Genomic DNA, 13,694 nt, shown 5'->3' with positions numbered 1-13,694 from the left:
CTGGGGACTCCTACAGGGACCCCCAGTCCTGGCTGTAGCTCTCCGTGTCAATCCCCTGGTGTTTGAAATACCAAATACTTTTGTCAGCAAAGACATTCAATCTATTTAAGGAGCCAGAGAAGAAGCTGGGGTTTTGTAGAGTGTGAATAATTCCTGGTATGGGGACCTGGACTTAATTTCTTGGCAGCCTTTCCTTTCCCTCCCACCATCCAAATCATCCACATTGTACCCCTCTTGCCCTCCTACCTAGGTGAGAGCAATGGCCTCCTTCCTGTCTGGGCTCATCCCTCCACCTGCGTCCCCTCCCATTTCCTCAAGAACCTCATCCCTCAATAATGCTCTCTTTTGTATCTTCTCAATCCCAGTTTAACGGCTTTCTTCCTCTTCTTCCACAGAGAAGTATATTTATGCCTTCCCCATCTAAATAAAAACCAACCAGACAACAAAATATTTCCCTCTTATTTTTACAGATGTAGCTATTCAAAGGCATTCCTCTTCCTCATCTCTCTCTGTGGGGTCGGTGGCATCTAACTCTGTGGACTACTTCCTCCTTTTTGGAACTCTCTCCTTGTCTGGCCCTCCTGACCCCACCCCCTACTAGTTGTCTTCCTGTCTTTTGGACAGATCACAGTACATCTGATTCTTACCAAAGCCCTTTTTCTCTGAAGGCTGATTCTGGCAAGAGTGGGCCCTTGTTAGCCATGTTAGCATGGCCTCATGGGCACCTTCCCAAGATAGAAAAACTAGATTAACTATTCCAGAAAACTGAAACTGGGGTTGAGGGGCAGCCAATCGGACTGGTGATCTCCTCTTTGGGGGAGGTTTAGTAAACTTGGGAGCTATGGATTTGTCACTTGCACAGAGCAGCAAAGGAAGATGGTGTTTAGATGGAAAAAAGAAACAGGCTTGCTGAGATATGAGAAACTGTGTGTGATAGAGTCCTGCTGTGCTCCTAGCGACTTTGCGGTCCCTAGTTCCAGAACCCCGAGTGTCTCAGATGCTTCATTAGCCTTCTAATAAATTCTAAAAACATTTTTTGCTTGAGCTCACTTGTGTTGGTTTCTGTGGCCTGGAACCACAGGAACTTTGATTATCACACCACTCCTTCCCCTCTACTCTTATAGTTTTCCTCCTCCCCCTCACTGAAAGTATCACTGGACCCCATCCTTAGCTCTTTTCTCTTCTGGGTCTGTATACTCTCTCGGTCATCTCCACACTCCCAGCTTTAACTACCACCTCTGGGGGAATAACTCTGAAATCTAAGTCACCCAGCCAGATCTCTTTTTTGAGCTCCTGAGCTGTATATCCTGGAACACTGCTCATCTCTGCTTGGCTGTCCCACAAGCCCCTTATAGCAAATCATACAAAACTGAACTCAAAACCATTGCTTTTCCCATGCTTTCTAGACCGATGAATCACCCCACCATCCACCCAGTCACCTAAGTCAGAAATCTGAAGCAAGCGTCACTTCTCCTTCTGCTTCACCCTCCACAATCAGTTCAATCCCCGCGTCTTAATGATTCTGCACCCTTAGTATTTCTTGAATACACCCTCTCCTCTCCATTCTGACTTCATTGTATTTTAGACCCCCATCACTTCACCCTATTCGGCCTTCTTGTCTCCTAACACTTCTCCCATCCTCTCTAATTCTAAAACACAAGTCTGGTTAGATTATCTCCTGATTCTTTCAAGGTAAAATCCAAAGTCCTTGGAAGAACATCCAAGAACTCTGATGATGATTAAGACTCCTGACTACCTTGCCAGCCCCATCTTTTACCACTTCCCAGTGGGCCTGTAAATTCCAACCACACTGAACAACTTGCAGTTTCCTGAGGTCCCAAACGTCCCCCTGCCTCTGAACCACCAAAACTGATGCCCACCCCCTCCCTGCAAAGCCTGTCCACATTTATTCAAAGGCTAATTCAACTAATTCAGTTCAGCATCACCCCTTCCAGGAAGGCTTCCCTGAATGTCGCCTAATACCCACCCACCTGCACCTTGAGATTAGGTTTACAGCCTCTGTGCTCCCAGCCCCTTCTGCATAACTTTTTCACAGGCCTTTGATGCCATTTGATAATTGTCCACTTCCATCTGTGTCTTGTCCACAAGACTCTAAGTTTCTGAAGGGAAGAGATGATGTCTTTCTTATACTTGTATTCACAGGGCCTGTCATTCAAAGCAGGCTTTCTGGATATCCTGTCCTGGAGCACCCCACAGGAAATCAATGAGAGAAAAAAACAGAATCTCCAGAACCAGAATACATCCTCATCCTTCTGTTACAGCTTTGAAACTGAGAAGGAAAAGAGGAGGGTGTGTTTTCTGCCGTTGTTTTCATAGAGCTCTGGGGCTTTTCTTTCTCTTGCTTAAGATACCTCAAGGAGGTGGTCCTCTACGTGCATTTATTTACTGAGTGGTCTTGTTGTGCCCTGCATAGTGCTAGCCCAGGACTACAGAACCTGGTTCAGCAGACAGGGCTGGCCACCACCTGGCAAAGGCTCTGTAAATATTTTAACTGAGAAAAGACAAGCTGCCTTCCCTCAAAGAACCCAAGACCCTAAAGTCTTGTTGGAATGGAGCCATGTATCTCTTTGGCATAGAAATCCAAGGTGGCCCCATCCAGTATTAATGCTCACACTAAAGGGTAGGCTTGCCTAGTGACTTGTTTCTAACCAACAGAATATAGCAAAGGCGATGGGATGTCTTTATAGCAGACTGTCTGTCTTGCTGGCTTTGATGAAGCAAGTTGCAAAGTTAGGGAGGCCCACATAATAAGGAACTGAGGACGGCCTCCAAAGCAGCTAGGAACTGAGGCCCCCAGTCCAAAAGCCCTTGAGAAACTGAATTAGGCAACAAGCATGTGAGCTTGGAAGTGGATCCTTCCTCAGCTGAGCCCTCAGATAAGATCCCAGCCCTGGTTAACAATTGACTGCAGCCTTGTAAGAGACCCTGACACAAAAACCTATCCAAGCCATACCTCACAGGAAATATGAGATAATAAATATTTGTTGTTTTAAGCCACCCACTTGTAGCAGTTTGTTATGCAACAAAAAATAACTAATACAATCTCCTTTATCCCTATTGAAAGTCCATCTACCTGAAAAAAAAAAAATTGCATTTTTCAACAAGTTAAATAGAAAGCGATCATCAAGTAAATGTTTAACTGAAAATGAAATTCCTTCTAAAGACAAGCTTTTAAATCATTTTAGTCTTCTAAATGTTGAGGCTAAAAGAATCCACACAAGACACTGTGTAAAATGAAGGGGACAAAAAGGAAACAAGGTTGGAACTTGTAAAGGGGCTCTGGAGAAAACTGCAGGCTCCACTGGTTTATTTAACTTTTAAATCTTATTAAATTTGCGGGATGCATGTTAGCATTCATGGTTCATTTACTTTTATTCTGACTTCTATAAATAGGCACTCCATGAGCCCTGATAAAGGACTTAAAATCTTGCTTGACTTCAATAAAGAAATTAGTATGTTAATCTTAAAAACTCTACCCATTGAAATGAATGAAAGCCTCATTTTCCAACATCCTCTACTCGCTGCAAGTACACCTCCCCAATTCCTGGGCCCCTTCCCGCCATCCTTGTTCTTTTCTTTGGCTCTGTGTTTATAAAATCTGGCATCCTCTCACATCACTGAGATCTGGCTCTCTTGCAAAAACAAACAGAAGCTACCTGGAGCCCTTGATTCCCGCTTATTTACATTCTTTCCGTGCCAAGGGTCAGAGATGTCAGAGTTGGTGGCAGCCAGTCAAACCCAGCATGGGACGGCCGTAATCTACCAATGCAGTGTTTTTCTGACTCCGAACACGCCAGCATTTATTTCTCTAAAATTATAAATGGAAGCATATGTAACTACCACTAATCTGAAACTAACAAATCTACAAGTTCAGCCCAGAGCTGTGACAACAAGTAGACAAGAGCCCATACAAAGCTCAAAACAAAGCAGGTGGTGGGTGGAGTGGGAAGACATGATCTACATGACCTATACAGTACATGGAAAACAAAGGCAAGTTTGAAATTCCAGGTGGTTTGATCATGTGGAATGCATATTTAAATAATTAGCAATTCACACTGCTTCTTTGTAAGTAATTAGTTGGTTGATAGGTTTCTTTTTTTTTTTTTAAAGATTTTATTTATTTTATTTTTTTCCCCCCAAAGCCCCAGTGGATAGTTGTATGTCGTAGCTGCATATCCTTCTAGTTGCTGTATGCGGGACTCGGCCTCAGGATGAACGGAGAAGTGGTGCCTCAATGCGCACCCGGGATCCGAACCCGGGCCACCAGCATCGCAGCGCGCGCACTTAACCACCAAGCCACAGGCCGGTCCCAGGTTGATAGGTTTCTAAACAGCCTTCAGCTAAAGAGTAATATCAGTTTCATCTGTGTCCCACTAGCTACACATATATGCCAGTTCCATCCGTAATAGGTTTAAGAAGAGACTGGTCATTTAGCCAAGGGGGATATTGAGCCTCAATATCACCTAAAGAAATTCTAAATTTCCAAAGAAAGTTCACTCAATACTTTGCTCTTTAAGGCAACATGAATCAAGTATCATGCAGTTCATTTCTGTGCTTGGGCAGGAACGGGCCATGAAAATGATCTCTCTAAAAATCCTACTGAGTAAATATATGGACTTGAAAATAATTTCCCACAGTATTTTAATGAGACTGATCTACTCTATTTTAAGGGGATAGTGAGAGATATTCAAACTACAAAGAAGTGATGAGAGAAAATCTCCTTTCTTATCTTTCTCCCATCAACTAAACCAGCAGTTCTCAGCTGCCTACATTTCGAATCACCTGGGGCACTTTTGAAAACTTGAAAAATGTCTGAACCTGGAAGATGTTGCGAACTCCATAAATATTTATTGAATAAGTGAACACTGACAAGTTTGCAGTGATGTAAGGATTCTCACACACATACCAGTGGGAGTGTAAACTAGTACAGTCTTTAAAGAAAGCAATCTGTTAATTCGTATTAAAATTGTTTTTGTTTTGTTCGATTTTAATTTTGTTTTTGTTTTAAGTTTACACCCTTGGTCGAATAATTCTATGTCTAAGAACCCCTCCCAAGGAAATAATTAAAGAGAAGAACAAAAACATATCCATAAGGATGACTATCACAGTATCATTCTATGTTTGGATGTTATATCCTTCAGGATAGCTTGACTTGCTTTGAACACGCATAAAACACTTGTGCTCTGCAGACCCTATGTTATGGGCGGGAATATCTGACAAGTAAACAAAAGAAACAATAAATCAAAACAAGATGCTACAAAAAGTTTGGTGTCATCTCAACCAAAACCAGCCATCTTGCAGCTCATTAATACTTCAAAACGTTGAGAACCTGCCAATCTCTTCAGGTCTGGTCAGGTCAGGTCTTAGCCTTCCATCATCCTGGTGATCTCAATTAATCTCAAAATCAAATGGCAAACAATTAGCAATTAAAGCATCTTAAAGGAACAAGTCACGTTGCAGGCTAAGGCAGCACAGGGAGAAAGAGAATAAAATTCACTTCACTGGCTCTCTTTTTAAACTCCCAATCTTCTTGAGTCCGGACTCCCCAGGATTTGCAACCCATCACCAGCCTAAGATTCTCCACCACAAGTGACTAGCATTCTCTAGGGATTAATTGTTCTCTTCTCCAAAAAAAAACCCACTGAAAAGCTGCTGAAATCACTGCAAATCTTCTGTAAGTCCTACATTCCCTGGGCTACAACATACAAATATTCTCTCAGGAGTGCAATGAGCAAGATCCATTTAAAGAAGAAAAAAAAGTGAAGTTCTAGCAGGAGACTAAACTATAAGCTCTCAGGTATCAATGATCCAAAATATAACAATGATAACCAAAAGGGCAAAAGAGCTTTTTTTATCAAATGCATTTATCAAGTACTATTAAGCATCTACTTACCAAATGAGTCAGACATCATAGCTAATCAGCCAGGTAACCCTGGGACAGGGGAATCTGTGGACGATACACAAGCAACCAAATACATCATGACAAATAGCATACGTGTAGTGCCTGATACTTCTCAAAGCACTTTCATACATGGTTTATCATTCAATCCTCACATTGACCCCAGAAGGTAAGCAGAAAAGGAAAGATTTGACAAAGACGGGCACACAGATCTAGGCTAGCTGACATGCCCACGCTTACAGAGCCAATTGATTACTGAAGACATCAATATTCAAATCTAGCTCTTCCAGTTTTCTTCACGCCGTATCAGGCTAGGATAGCATGCCTAGATTCTAGATATGAGGACATGATAAGACAAGAGAGTGGTGTAACCAAGACCCAGGAGCCACACTGCTCACTCCAAGTCCCAGTGCTATCACCTATGGCAGTGTAATTTGGGGCACATTATTAGAACACTCTGTGCATCAGTTTCCTCATTGACTAAATGGGGATAATAACAGCACTTAGCCTTAGAGTGATTATGAGGATCATGTATAAAGTGCTGAGCACAGTGACCAGCACATAGCAACAGGTTCACAAATTGTTAGCCACTATAGTTATGAGGGTCACTGATTGAGGATCAGGAATAATCTTCTGGTTAATCAGATAAGATGCAGATATACTGAGTCCTTCTGCATGTCAGGTGTGTGTTAAGTGCTATGTTAGTTTCCTGTGACTGCTATAACAAATTACCACAAACTTAGTAGGGTAAAATGACACAAATGTATTATCTCACAGTTCTGGAAGTCAGGAGTGTGAAATGGGTCTTACTGGGTTAAAATCAAGTGTCAGCAGAGCTGCATTCCTTCTGGAGGCTCTAAGGGAGAATCCGTTTCCTTGCCTTTTCTAGCTTCTAAGTGGCCACCTGCATTCCTCGGCTCATGGCCCCTTCCTCCATTTTCAAAGTACATCATTCCAACCTCTGCTTCTACTGATTATCTCCTCTCTCCCCCTGCTTCTCTCATCACATCACCTTCTCTGCACCTAATTCTTCTGCCTCCCTCTTATAAAGACCCTGTGATTACACTGGGTCCACCAGCATAACCAGATAATCGCCCCATCTCAGGATCCTTAATCACATCTACAAAATCCCTTTTGCCATGTAAGGTAATATTCACAGATTCCAGGGATTAGGATGTGGACATTTTGGGGGGACCATTATTTAGTCTACCACAGGTGCCAAGGATACCAGAATGAATTTGACAAAATTGCTGAGCTCAAGGAGTTCACAGACTATTGAATAAAACAGATATATTTTAAAAAAAAGAAAACAAATTCTAGTGCACATCGGACTACACCACTTAAGGCTATTAGAGAAGTATAAACAAAGTGCTCTGAGGTAACAGAGGATGGATCCATTTATCTCAATGGAGAAAGGAAGGTAAGGCCTCACGGAGAAAGTGATACATGCATAGAATTGGGCATCGATATGTGCATAAACTTGTAGTATGAAGGGCATCCCAGGAAAGCACATGGAAAAGTTGGGAATACTGAATGGGCTCATGTGATTACAGCCTGGGAGATGAAGGGAGGAGAAAATGGACAGAAGAAAATGTTGAAGAGAGACATTAAGGCCATATCGTGATGGGAGAGGGCCTTTACAGATGAAAAGCCATTGAAGGCTACTGAACGTGTCATTCAGATTTATGTTTTACCAGGAAAACTCCAGAGGCAGGGAGGAGAGTGGATTGCAGAAGGCAGAATCCAATTTAAAAGCTACTTCAATAGTGCAGAGAAAAAAGGAAAAAAGACCAAATTAAGGAAGGAATGCAGGAAATGAAAGCAAAGATGGGTTTGAGACACATTTCCAAAGTGAAACCAACAGGACCAAGTGATCAGCTGAATACAAGAGAGAGACAGAAGTGATGCTGAAATGACTAGCTCAGGCAACTGGTGGATACTGATACCACTAAGAAAGAGGGGATAGTTTATGGAGGGATATGTCTCAGATACACTCATTAGAACCTCTAATAGAGCTAACTCTGATGGTTTAGCAAAGAGGAAAAGCATCAAGAAATGACATTGACATGTCTGAGAGACTGGAAGGATCTAATATTGAGGGGCTGGGCTCTGGTCCTTCTCTGACATTTATTAGCTTTGTGACTTTTGGACAAGTTGTTCAATCTCTCAGGGCTTGGTTTCCCCATCTGTGAAGTGAGAGGTTGGGAGTATTAAATTCCCCTCCCATACTAACATTAATCTGAGTCATTATTTTCTTCTCAGTTTCAACCCCTTCTCCCAGTCACTCTCAACATTAACCACTAACAGAAAATCGGATGAGTCTCAATTTTCAAAGGAGGGCTGGAGCTTGAAAGGGGAGGACAGGGCACTGACAAGCATCAGTAGACAATCAGTAGGCATGCCTACTGTGTACCAGGCACTATGCCTGCCATACTCTCCCCTCCACTACTCTCCCACTTGGCCTGGGCATCCCCATGGAGTCCTAGAAAAGACTTGCATCATGAAAATCAAAGATGTGAAGCTACTAATAATAGCTTCCATTTTCTGTTCCGTCTTCTGTTTGATGTTCTGTCCCCATATACTTCTTTTCTATTAGTCTTTAAAATGTGTTTGTGCCAACAGGAAAACAAATGAGTTTTCTTATTGGGTATTGAAAATTACACGGGGGATCATGAAAGCCTAGAGACGGAGGAGGCAAGTAAGTAATTTTTAAAGTATTTTATTTAAAGAATAATAAATTGAGATAGTAGTCTTATGAGGTCACTGATATTAAAGACAATGTAAGCCCCCACTTAAAACTCTTCAGTGGCATCCGTTGCCTTTAGCTGTAATTCTCAATGGGGTGGATGTAGAGGCTTAGCACAATCACCTTGTGGGTTTTGCAACTTATTAATGCACCCTTTTCCTCCACCCCACAAGATTCTTATACTTCCCCACATTGAATCACAGGAGTATTCATACTCCTCTTAAATTTAGGAACAGATTTAAAAAAGACTGAAAAATACTAATATCTAAAATAAAATCCATATTCCTTAGTTGGATACACACACACACACATAAATACATGTATATTTATGTGCATATATGTACATGCATGTATATATGTATATGTATGTACATACATATACACATACATGTGTGTATGTGTCCAACTAAGATACATTATGGTATATCCATATATGTTTATATATAAGGTGTGTATATATATATATATGTGTGTGTGTGTATATATATATATATATATATATATATATATATGGTTAGGTCTCTATCCTACCTTTTTGTGTCTCACTTGTAGCTACACACATCCTTATACCCTTCAGCCTAAACTTATTCACACACATGAATTCCTCCAATTGACCATGCTGCTTTACGCTCTGTATCTTGGTTCACATTCTTCCCTCTTCTTTCCTCTCCTCCCCAGGTACACACATCTGGCTGAGCTGGCCCACTTCAGCTGTCATCTTCTAGTGTAAGCTTTCCTGATCTGAAATGACCACTCCCTCCTTTGTGTCCCATTGCACATTCGATCATGATTTTTATACTCTTCATTGTAAATTTGTTATACGTCTATATCCCTCTTCTAAGTTTTAACTTTCCAGAGGTAGAACAGGTCAGGTATATGTAACCAATGTGTGTTGGCTGAATGAATGAATATGATAATAGAAGAAGAAACATCAAAGGCATTATTTGGTCTCTGTAAGGTAAAGATAAATTCCTTTCTTCAAAATCCATTATAGGTCCAGAAACCAATTTTTGCTTATTTATTATCAATAATTAAAGGTACGAACTTCTAAAGGTGGTGCCATCTTTGAAATATAATAGATTCCATAATTTAGGGGGCAAAGAATGAACCATGCACACAGTATGGTCAGCAAAACTTGCCTGATTAAAATTTATTTTTAATTCTATTTATTCTGCCACCAAGTCAAAAAAAAGAAAGAGTAGAAATTGAACTATCACCACCTTAAATTTCGTGCTGCAGTGGGATTATAATATGTAATACTAAAACAGTGGGACATTTGTTTTTGTTTCATCCGTGCTGAAGCAGCTACAGTTTTACCCTTCAGGGATGTATTTACGGCCATATCAGTCAACAAGCCCAGAGAAACAGCTCTCAGAGAATATGATCACCACTGACGGCAGAAATAAAGTAAGCATGTTAACATGTGCCAGGTGAGATTTTTATTAATGTGTTCACCTATAGAGCCACGCAGAAGCACACTAAATTGAACTCTGAAAGAAAGTGTCAGGTAACTGTGTGTCCAAATCCTCTCTCAATCCTAGGAGACAATGCCTTTTCCAGCAAAAAGTGCTTACTCAGTGTCAATCATAATGCAAACATCACATTGTGATACAAGCACTTGAAGTTAAAGCTCATAAAGCTCTCTTTAGTGGGAGAAAAATCTAATTCAATGGTTAAATGCCAATCAGAATGCGATAACTAGGCAGTAGCAGAAAATACAAGATTTAGAAATCAACTGCGTCTCCTTTGGGAATGCATCACGACTGAATGGCTGTCAGAAGCAGAACAAGAGTGAGTTAGCACCATTAACTTGGGGAAAAAAGAAGGATTCCTATTTAACTAAACACACATAGAATCCTAGTGAATTTTTAAAGAGTTTCATGTTAAATGGGTTTGGAAAACATTTTTAGCCTAAAAAGTATGTGCAAAGGAATTTGGATAATGAAAACAAAATAGGAAATAAAAATCAAAAGTATATTTTCTCCAGCTATTATACATATGTTATACATACATAAAGGATCAAATGTCTCCTAAGGTAATCACGAAATTTTGGACTCATGACTGATCCATTCATCCTGAGAAAACATTTAGCCTTTAGAAAAGGGCATTATCCCCTGGGCCAAAAGCAGACTGCGAGCTTCATCATTTGACCTTTTCATTTCCCTTCTCTGGAGCTGCAACTTCTCCCCAAATTATGAAAAGGAAGATGAGCATCACTAGGGCCCAAGGGAAAAGACCAGAAGAGACCTGCTCTAAATCACCAACACAGGAACTCTCCTCGTGTCTGCACTACGTCTTGCCCCAAATTCTTTACCAAATCATGAAAAGCAATGGCATGCAACATAGAAGTGATGGGGAAAAAGAAGGTATCTGGAAGAAGCCAAGTAGTCATGATTGGGAAGAGAGAGGTGCTATGTCTATGTATGAGGAAGGAAAAATCTCATGTGTACCAAGTTTCTCTAGCCTATATTGATTCTCCTTTTACCAATACACAGGAAAGGGGCCACCAAGGACTAGTACAATGTGGTCCTACCCCCAGCCACAGCTGATTGGTCCAGGTGGATATCTGTCCCAGGTTGGGCCAATTAGCTCTCTTCCCCAGGACTGTTGACGCTGGGACCAGAGAGAGAATGAGTAAGTCCTATGTAGTGGCATAAACTATGAGATGTGTACAACTCAGGAGCATTTCAGGTCATCCTTCCCACTTTGTCTACACCTGGTCTGCAGTAAGAAAGCATGAAGCCAACAAGCTGAAAGAAACCAAGAGATGGGGAGAGAGTATTGGATGAATTCAAGTCTGCTAGTGAGGCACAGCTACAGCCCTGGTCTTCCAGCAGTTTCACTGTCTGACTCTTCCTTCAATTATTCTACACTTAACCATGTGTAGAATGGTTAAGGGGTGGCACAGCCCATACCATAAAAACCTACTCTTAGTTAAGCACATAGACCCAGAGTGCAAGGGCAATCCTTATGGAATCCAAAAAGAATAAGTTAGGGGCAAGAAAAAGATCCATTCTGTTCCACACATGAGATAATCCTTTAAAAATAAATCTTCCTAAGTTAATTTGAGTTGAGTTTTTGCTGCTTATAAATAAGAATCTAAATACTTGATAAAAAAAATAAAAAGAGTTTATGCCTGAGTACCTTCAAATATAATAGAAGACTTAGAGGGATGACTAGTTTGAGAAGTAAAGACCTCCATGACATTCAGCCATCTAAGTGTGCACAAGTCCTCTGCCTTGTGGATAGTGGGGTTCTTTGGGAACTTATTACTCATTTGTATGGATATATGTACGTACATATGTATGTAGGTGTATGACTATCAGGTCTTTTCTTAGTACCAAAGGTTAAAGTCAACATCTTCTCTCCCTGATTCAGTGCAATCTTGAGATAATGCAAGATTACCGTGGGAGAATAACAAAAACAATTTTGCAGCCTTCAGAGAAGTTTTTAAAGTTTACAATTTTCTAAAACTATATGCAAGACTTTGAGAAAGCATATAAAATGCCAATGTGATAAGCACTATATGTGAAAGCATATAAAATGTTTATGTGATAAGATTAATTAGAAGAGCAGGTCTCACGCAAACAACTAGAACTGACACTTGAAGGCAGATTTAATTCTTATCATATGTAAACTACGTACCTTAGCAAAAAGATGATGTCAACAAAGATGTATAATGATATTAACAAGTTTTGATATTTAGAGAGAGAACACTGAGATTCATGCTAGTTTTCATGGTCACACCCAGGTAGACTACGCAACCAGCCGGAAATATTTAAAACAATGAATTAACGTTCAATATAACTTTGAAAAGATTAAGCCATTTACCAGGAACAAGTTTTGTCCCACAGGAAAAAATATAATTAATTTAGGCAACTTTAAATTAAGTAAATTCTAGTTCTCTTCACAACAGCATCTCAATGGCTACTTTACAACAGGCAAGTACTCTATTCCTACACATCCATGCTTCCTCAAACCTCTCAAATGCCTCAATTCTCAGGGCTCAAGAGTTCCCAAGGCAAACAAACCTGCACACTGTGAGGGAGCGAGCGCAAGAGGCAGAATTTTCGGCTGGCGGTGCCATTATATAAGCCAATACCATCACGGTTAGCTTCTTCACATTTTGCAGATCACTAATATTCCTGAACTTCTATTCAAACTTGAAGCAGATTGACTTTTTCATACAGTAAAAGGTCAATTTCTCTCCCAGGCCCCTTACAACACAAAGTGGAGAGAGAAGGTGACCACAGGTGTTGAGGGAATCACTTCATGGTTTTCCAACAACATAGATGCATTCCTTAATACAAACTGGACAAAGGGACCACAGAGAGCCAGCTGTAGCCCCATGTAGTCTCTTGTTCCTCCAGGTGCTGATCCTCTGTGCCTCTAGTTTAAATGGCTTTGCCTTTCTCTCTTAAAATGCTATAGGGAAGAAGTTACCTAAATGGCCTGAGCTACCAGAAGCAGCCTCCACAGCCACCATCATCACCATTCCCACCTCTTAGCTGCCTTAAGCACCAGTGCAACCAGTCCATAAAAATGCTGCACCAAGTGTGTGTGTGTGTGTGTGTGTGTGTGTGTGTGTGTGTGAGACAGGGTTTGGGGGTGCGGGCAGGGGAGGAAAGAAGCACAGGATCTTCTGTTTGCATCTTTCTAACACCAGTTCCCTATCCCTAGTTATACCTTTTCACACCAGACTTCAGGATAGAACTCCTTTAAAAAAATAGCAAAATACACTGCTGAAGTGGCATTCTGTTTGCTAAGCGAAGCTTCAGCCCCCTGCATGCAAGGCAGACCCACTATGCCTGGTTCCTCATTAGGCAGCATCTTTATCACAAGCCCCACTGTTTTTACCATCATCTGACTGCTGCCAGAAAGTTCTGATTTACAAGCTTAAAAAGGTTTCAAGGTAGAGAATTTTTTTTAAGGAGCATAGTTAGATTGTTATGAGTCAAGTTCAAAATTCAAGTCACATATGAACAATTTTCATAGAGGGAGGAGTAACCTGATGTTCAAATTCATTTG

At 40.9% G+C, this 13,694-nt stretch overlaps 1 protein-coding gene across 4 annotated transcripts in view; it reads right to left on the bottom strand.

Moving 5' to 3' along the window:
- Positions 1–13,694, bottom strand: part of LYPD6 (LY6/PLAUR domain containing 6) — a 121,081-nt gene that overhangs the window by 89,064 nt on the left and 18,323 nt on the right. For 2 of the 4 annotated variants that reach the window (XM_087435177.1, XM_087435178.1), the window contains one exon: positions 5,915–5,968. The exons of the other annotated variants lie outside the window; for them this stretch is intronic. The gene's annotated coding sequence lies outside the window, so the exon portion shown is untranslated. The remainder of the gene's footprint in view (positions 1–5,914; positions 5,969–13,694) is intronic. 4 annotated transcript variants of the gene reach the window in all.

Source organism: Ceratotherium simum, chromosome 9, assembly GCF_057802395.1.
Source record: "Ceratotherium simum simum isolate JZ-2026a chromosome 9, ASM5780239v1, whole genome shotgun sequence".
Lineage (NCBI taxonomy): Eukaryota > Metazoa > Chordata > Mammalia > Perissodactyla > Rhinocerotidae > Ceratotherium > Ceratotherium simum.
This window is presented reverse-complemented; position numbering and strand designations above follow the sequence as displayed.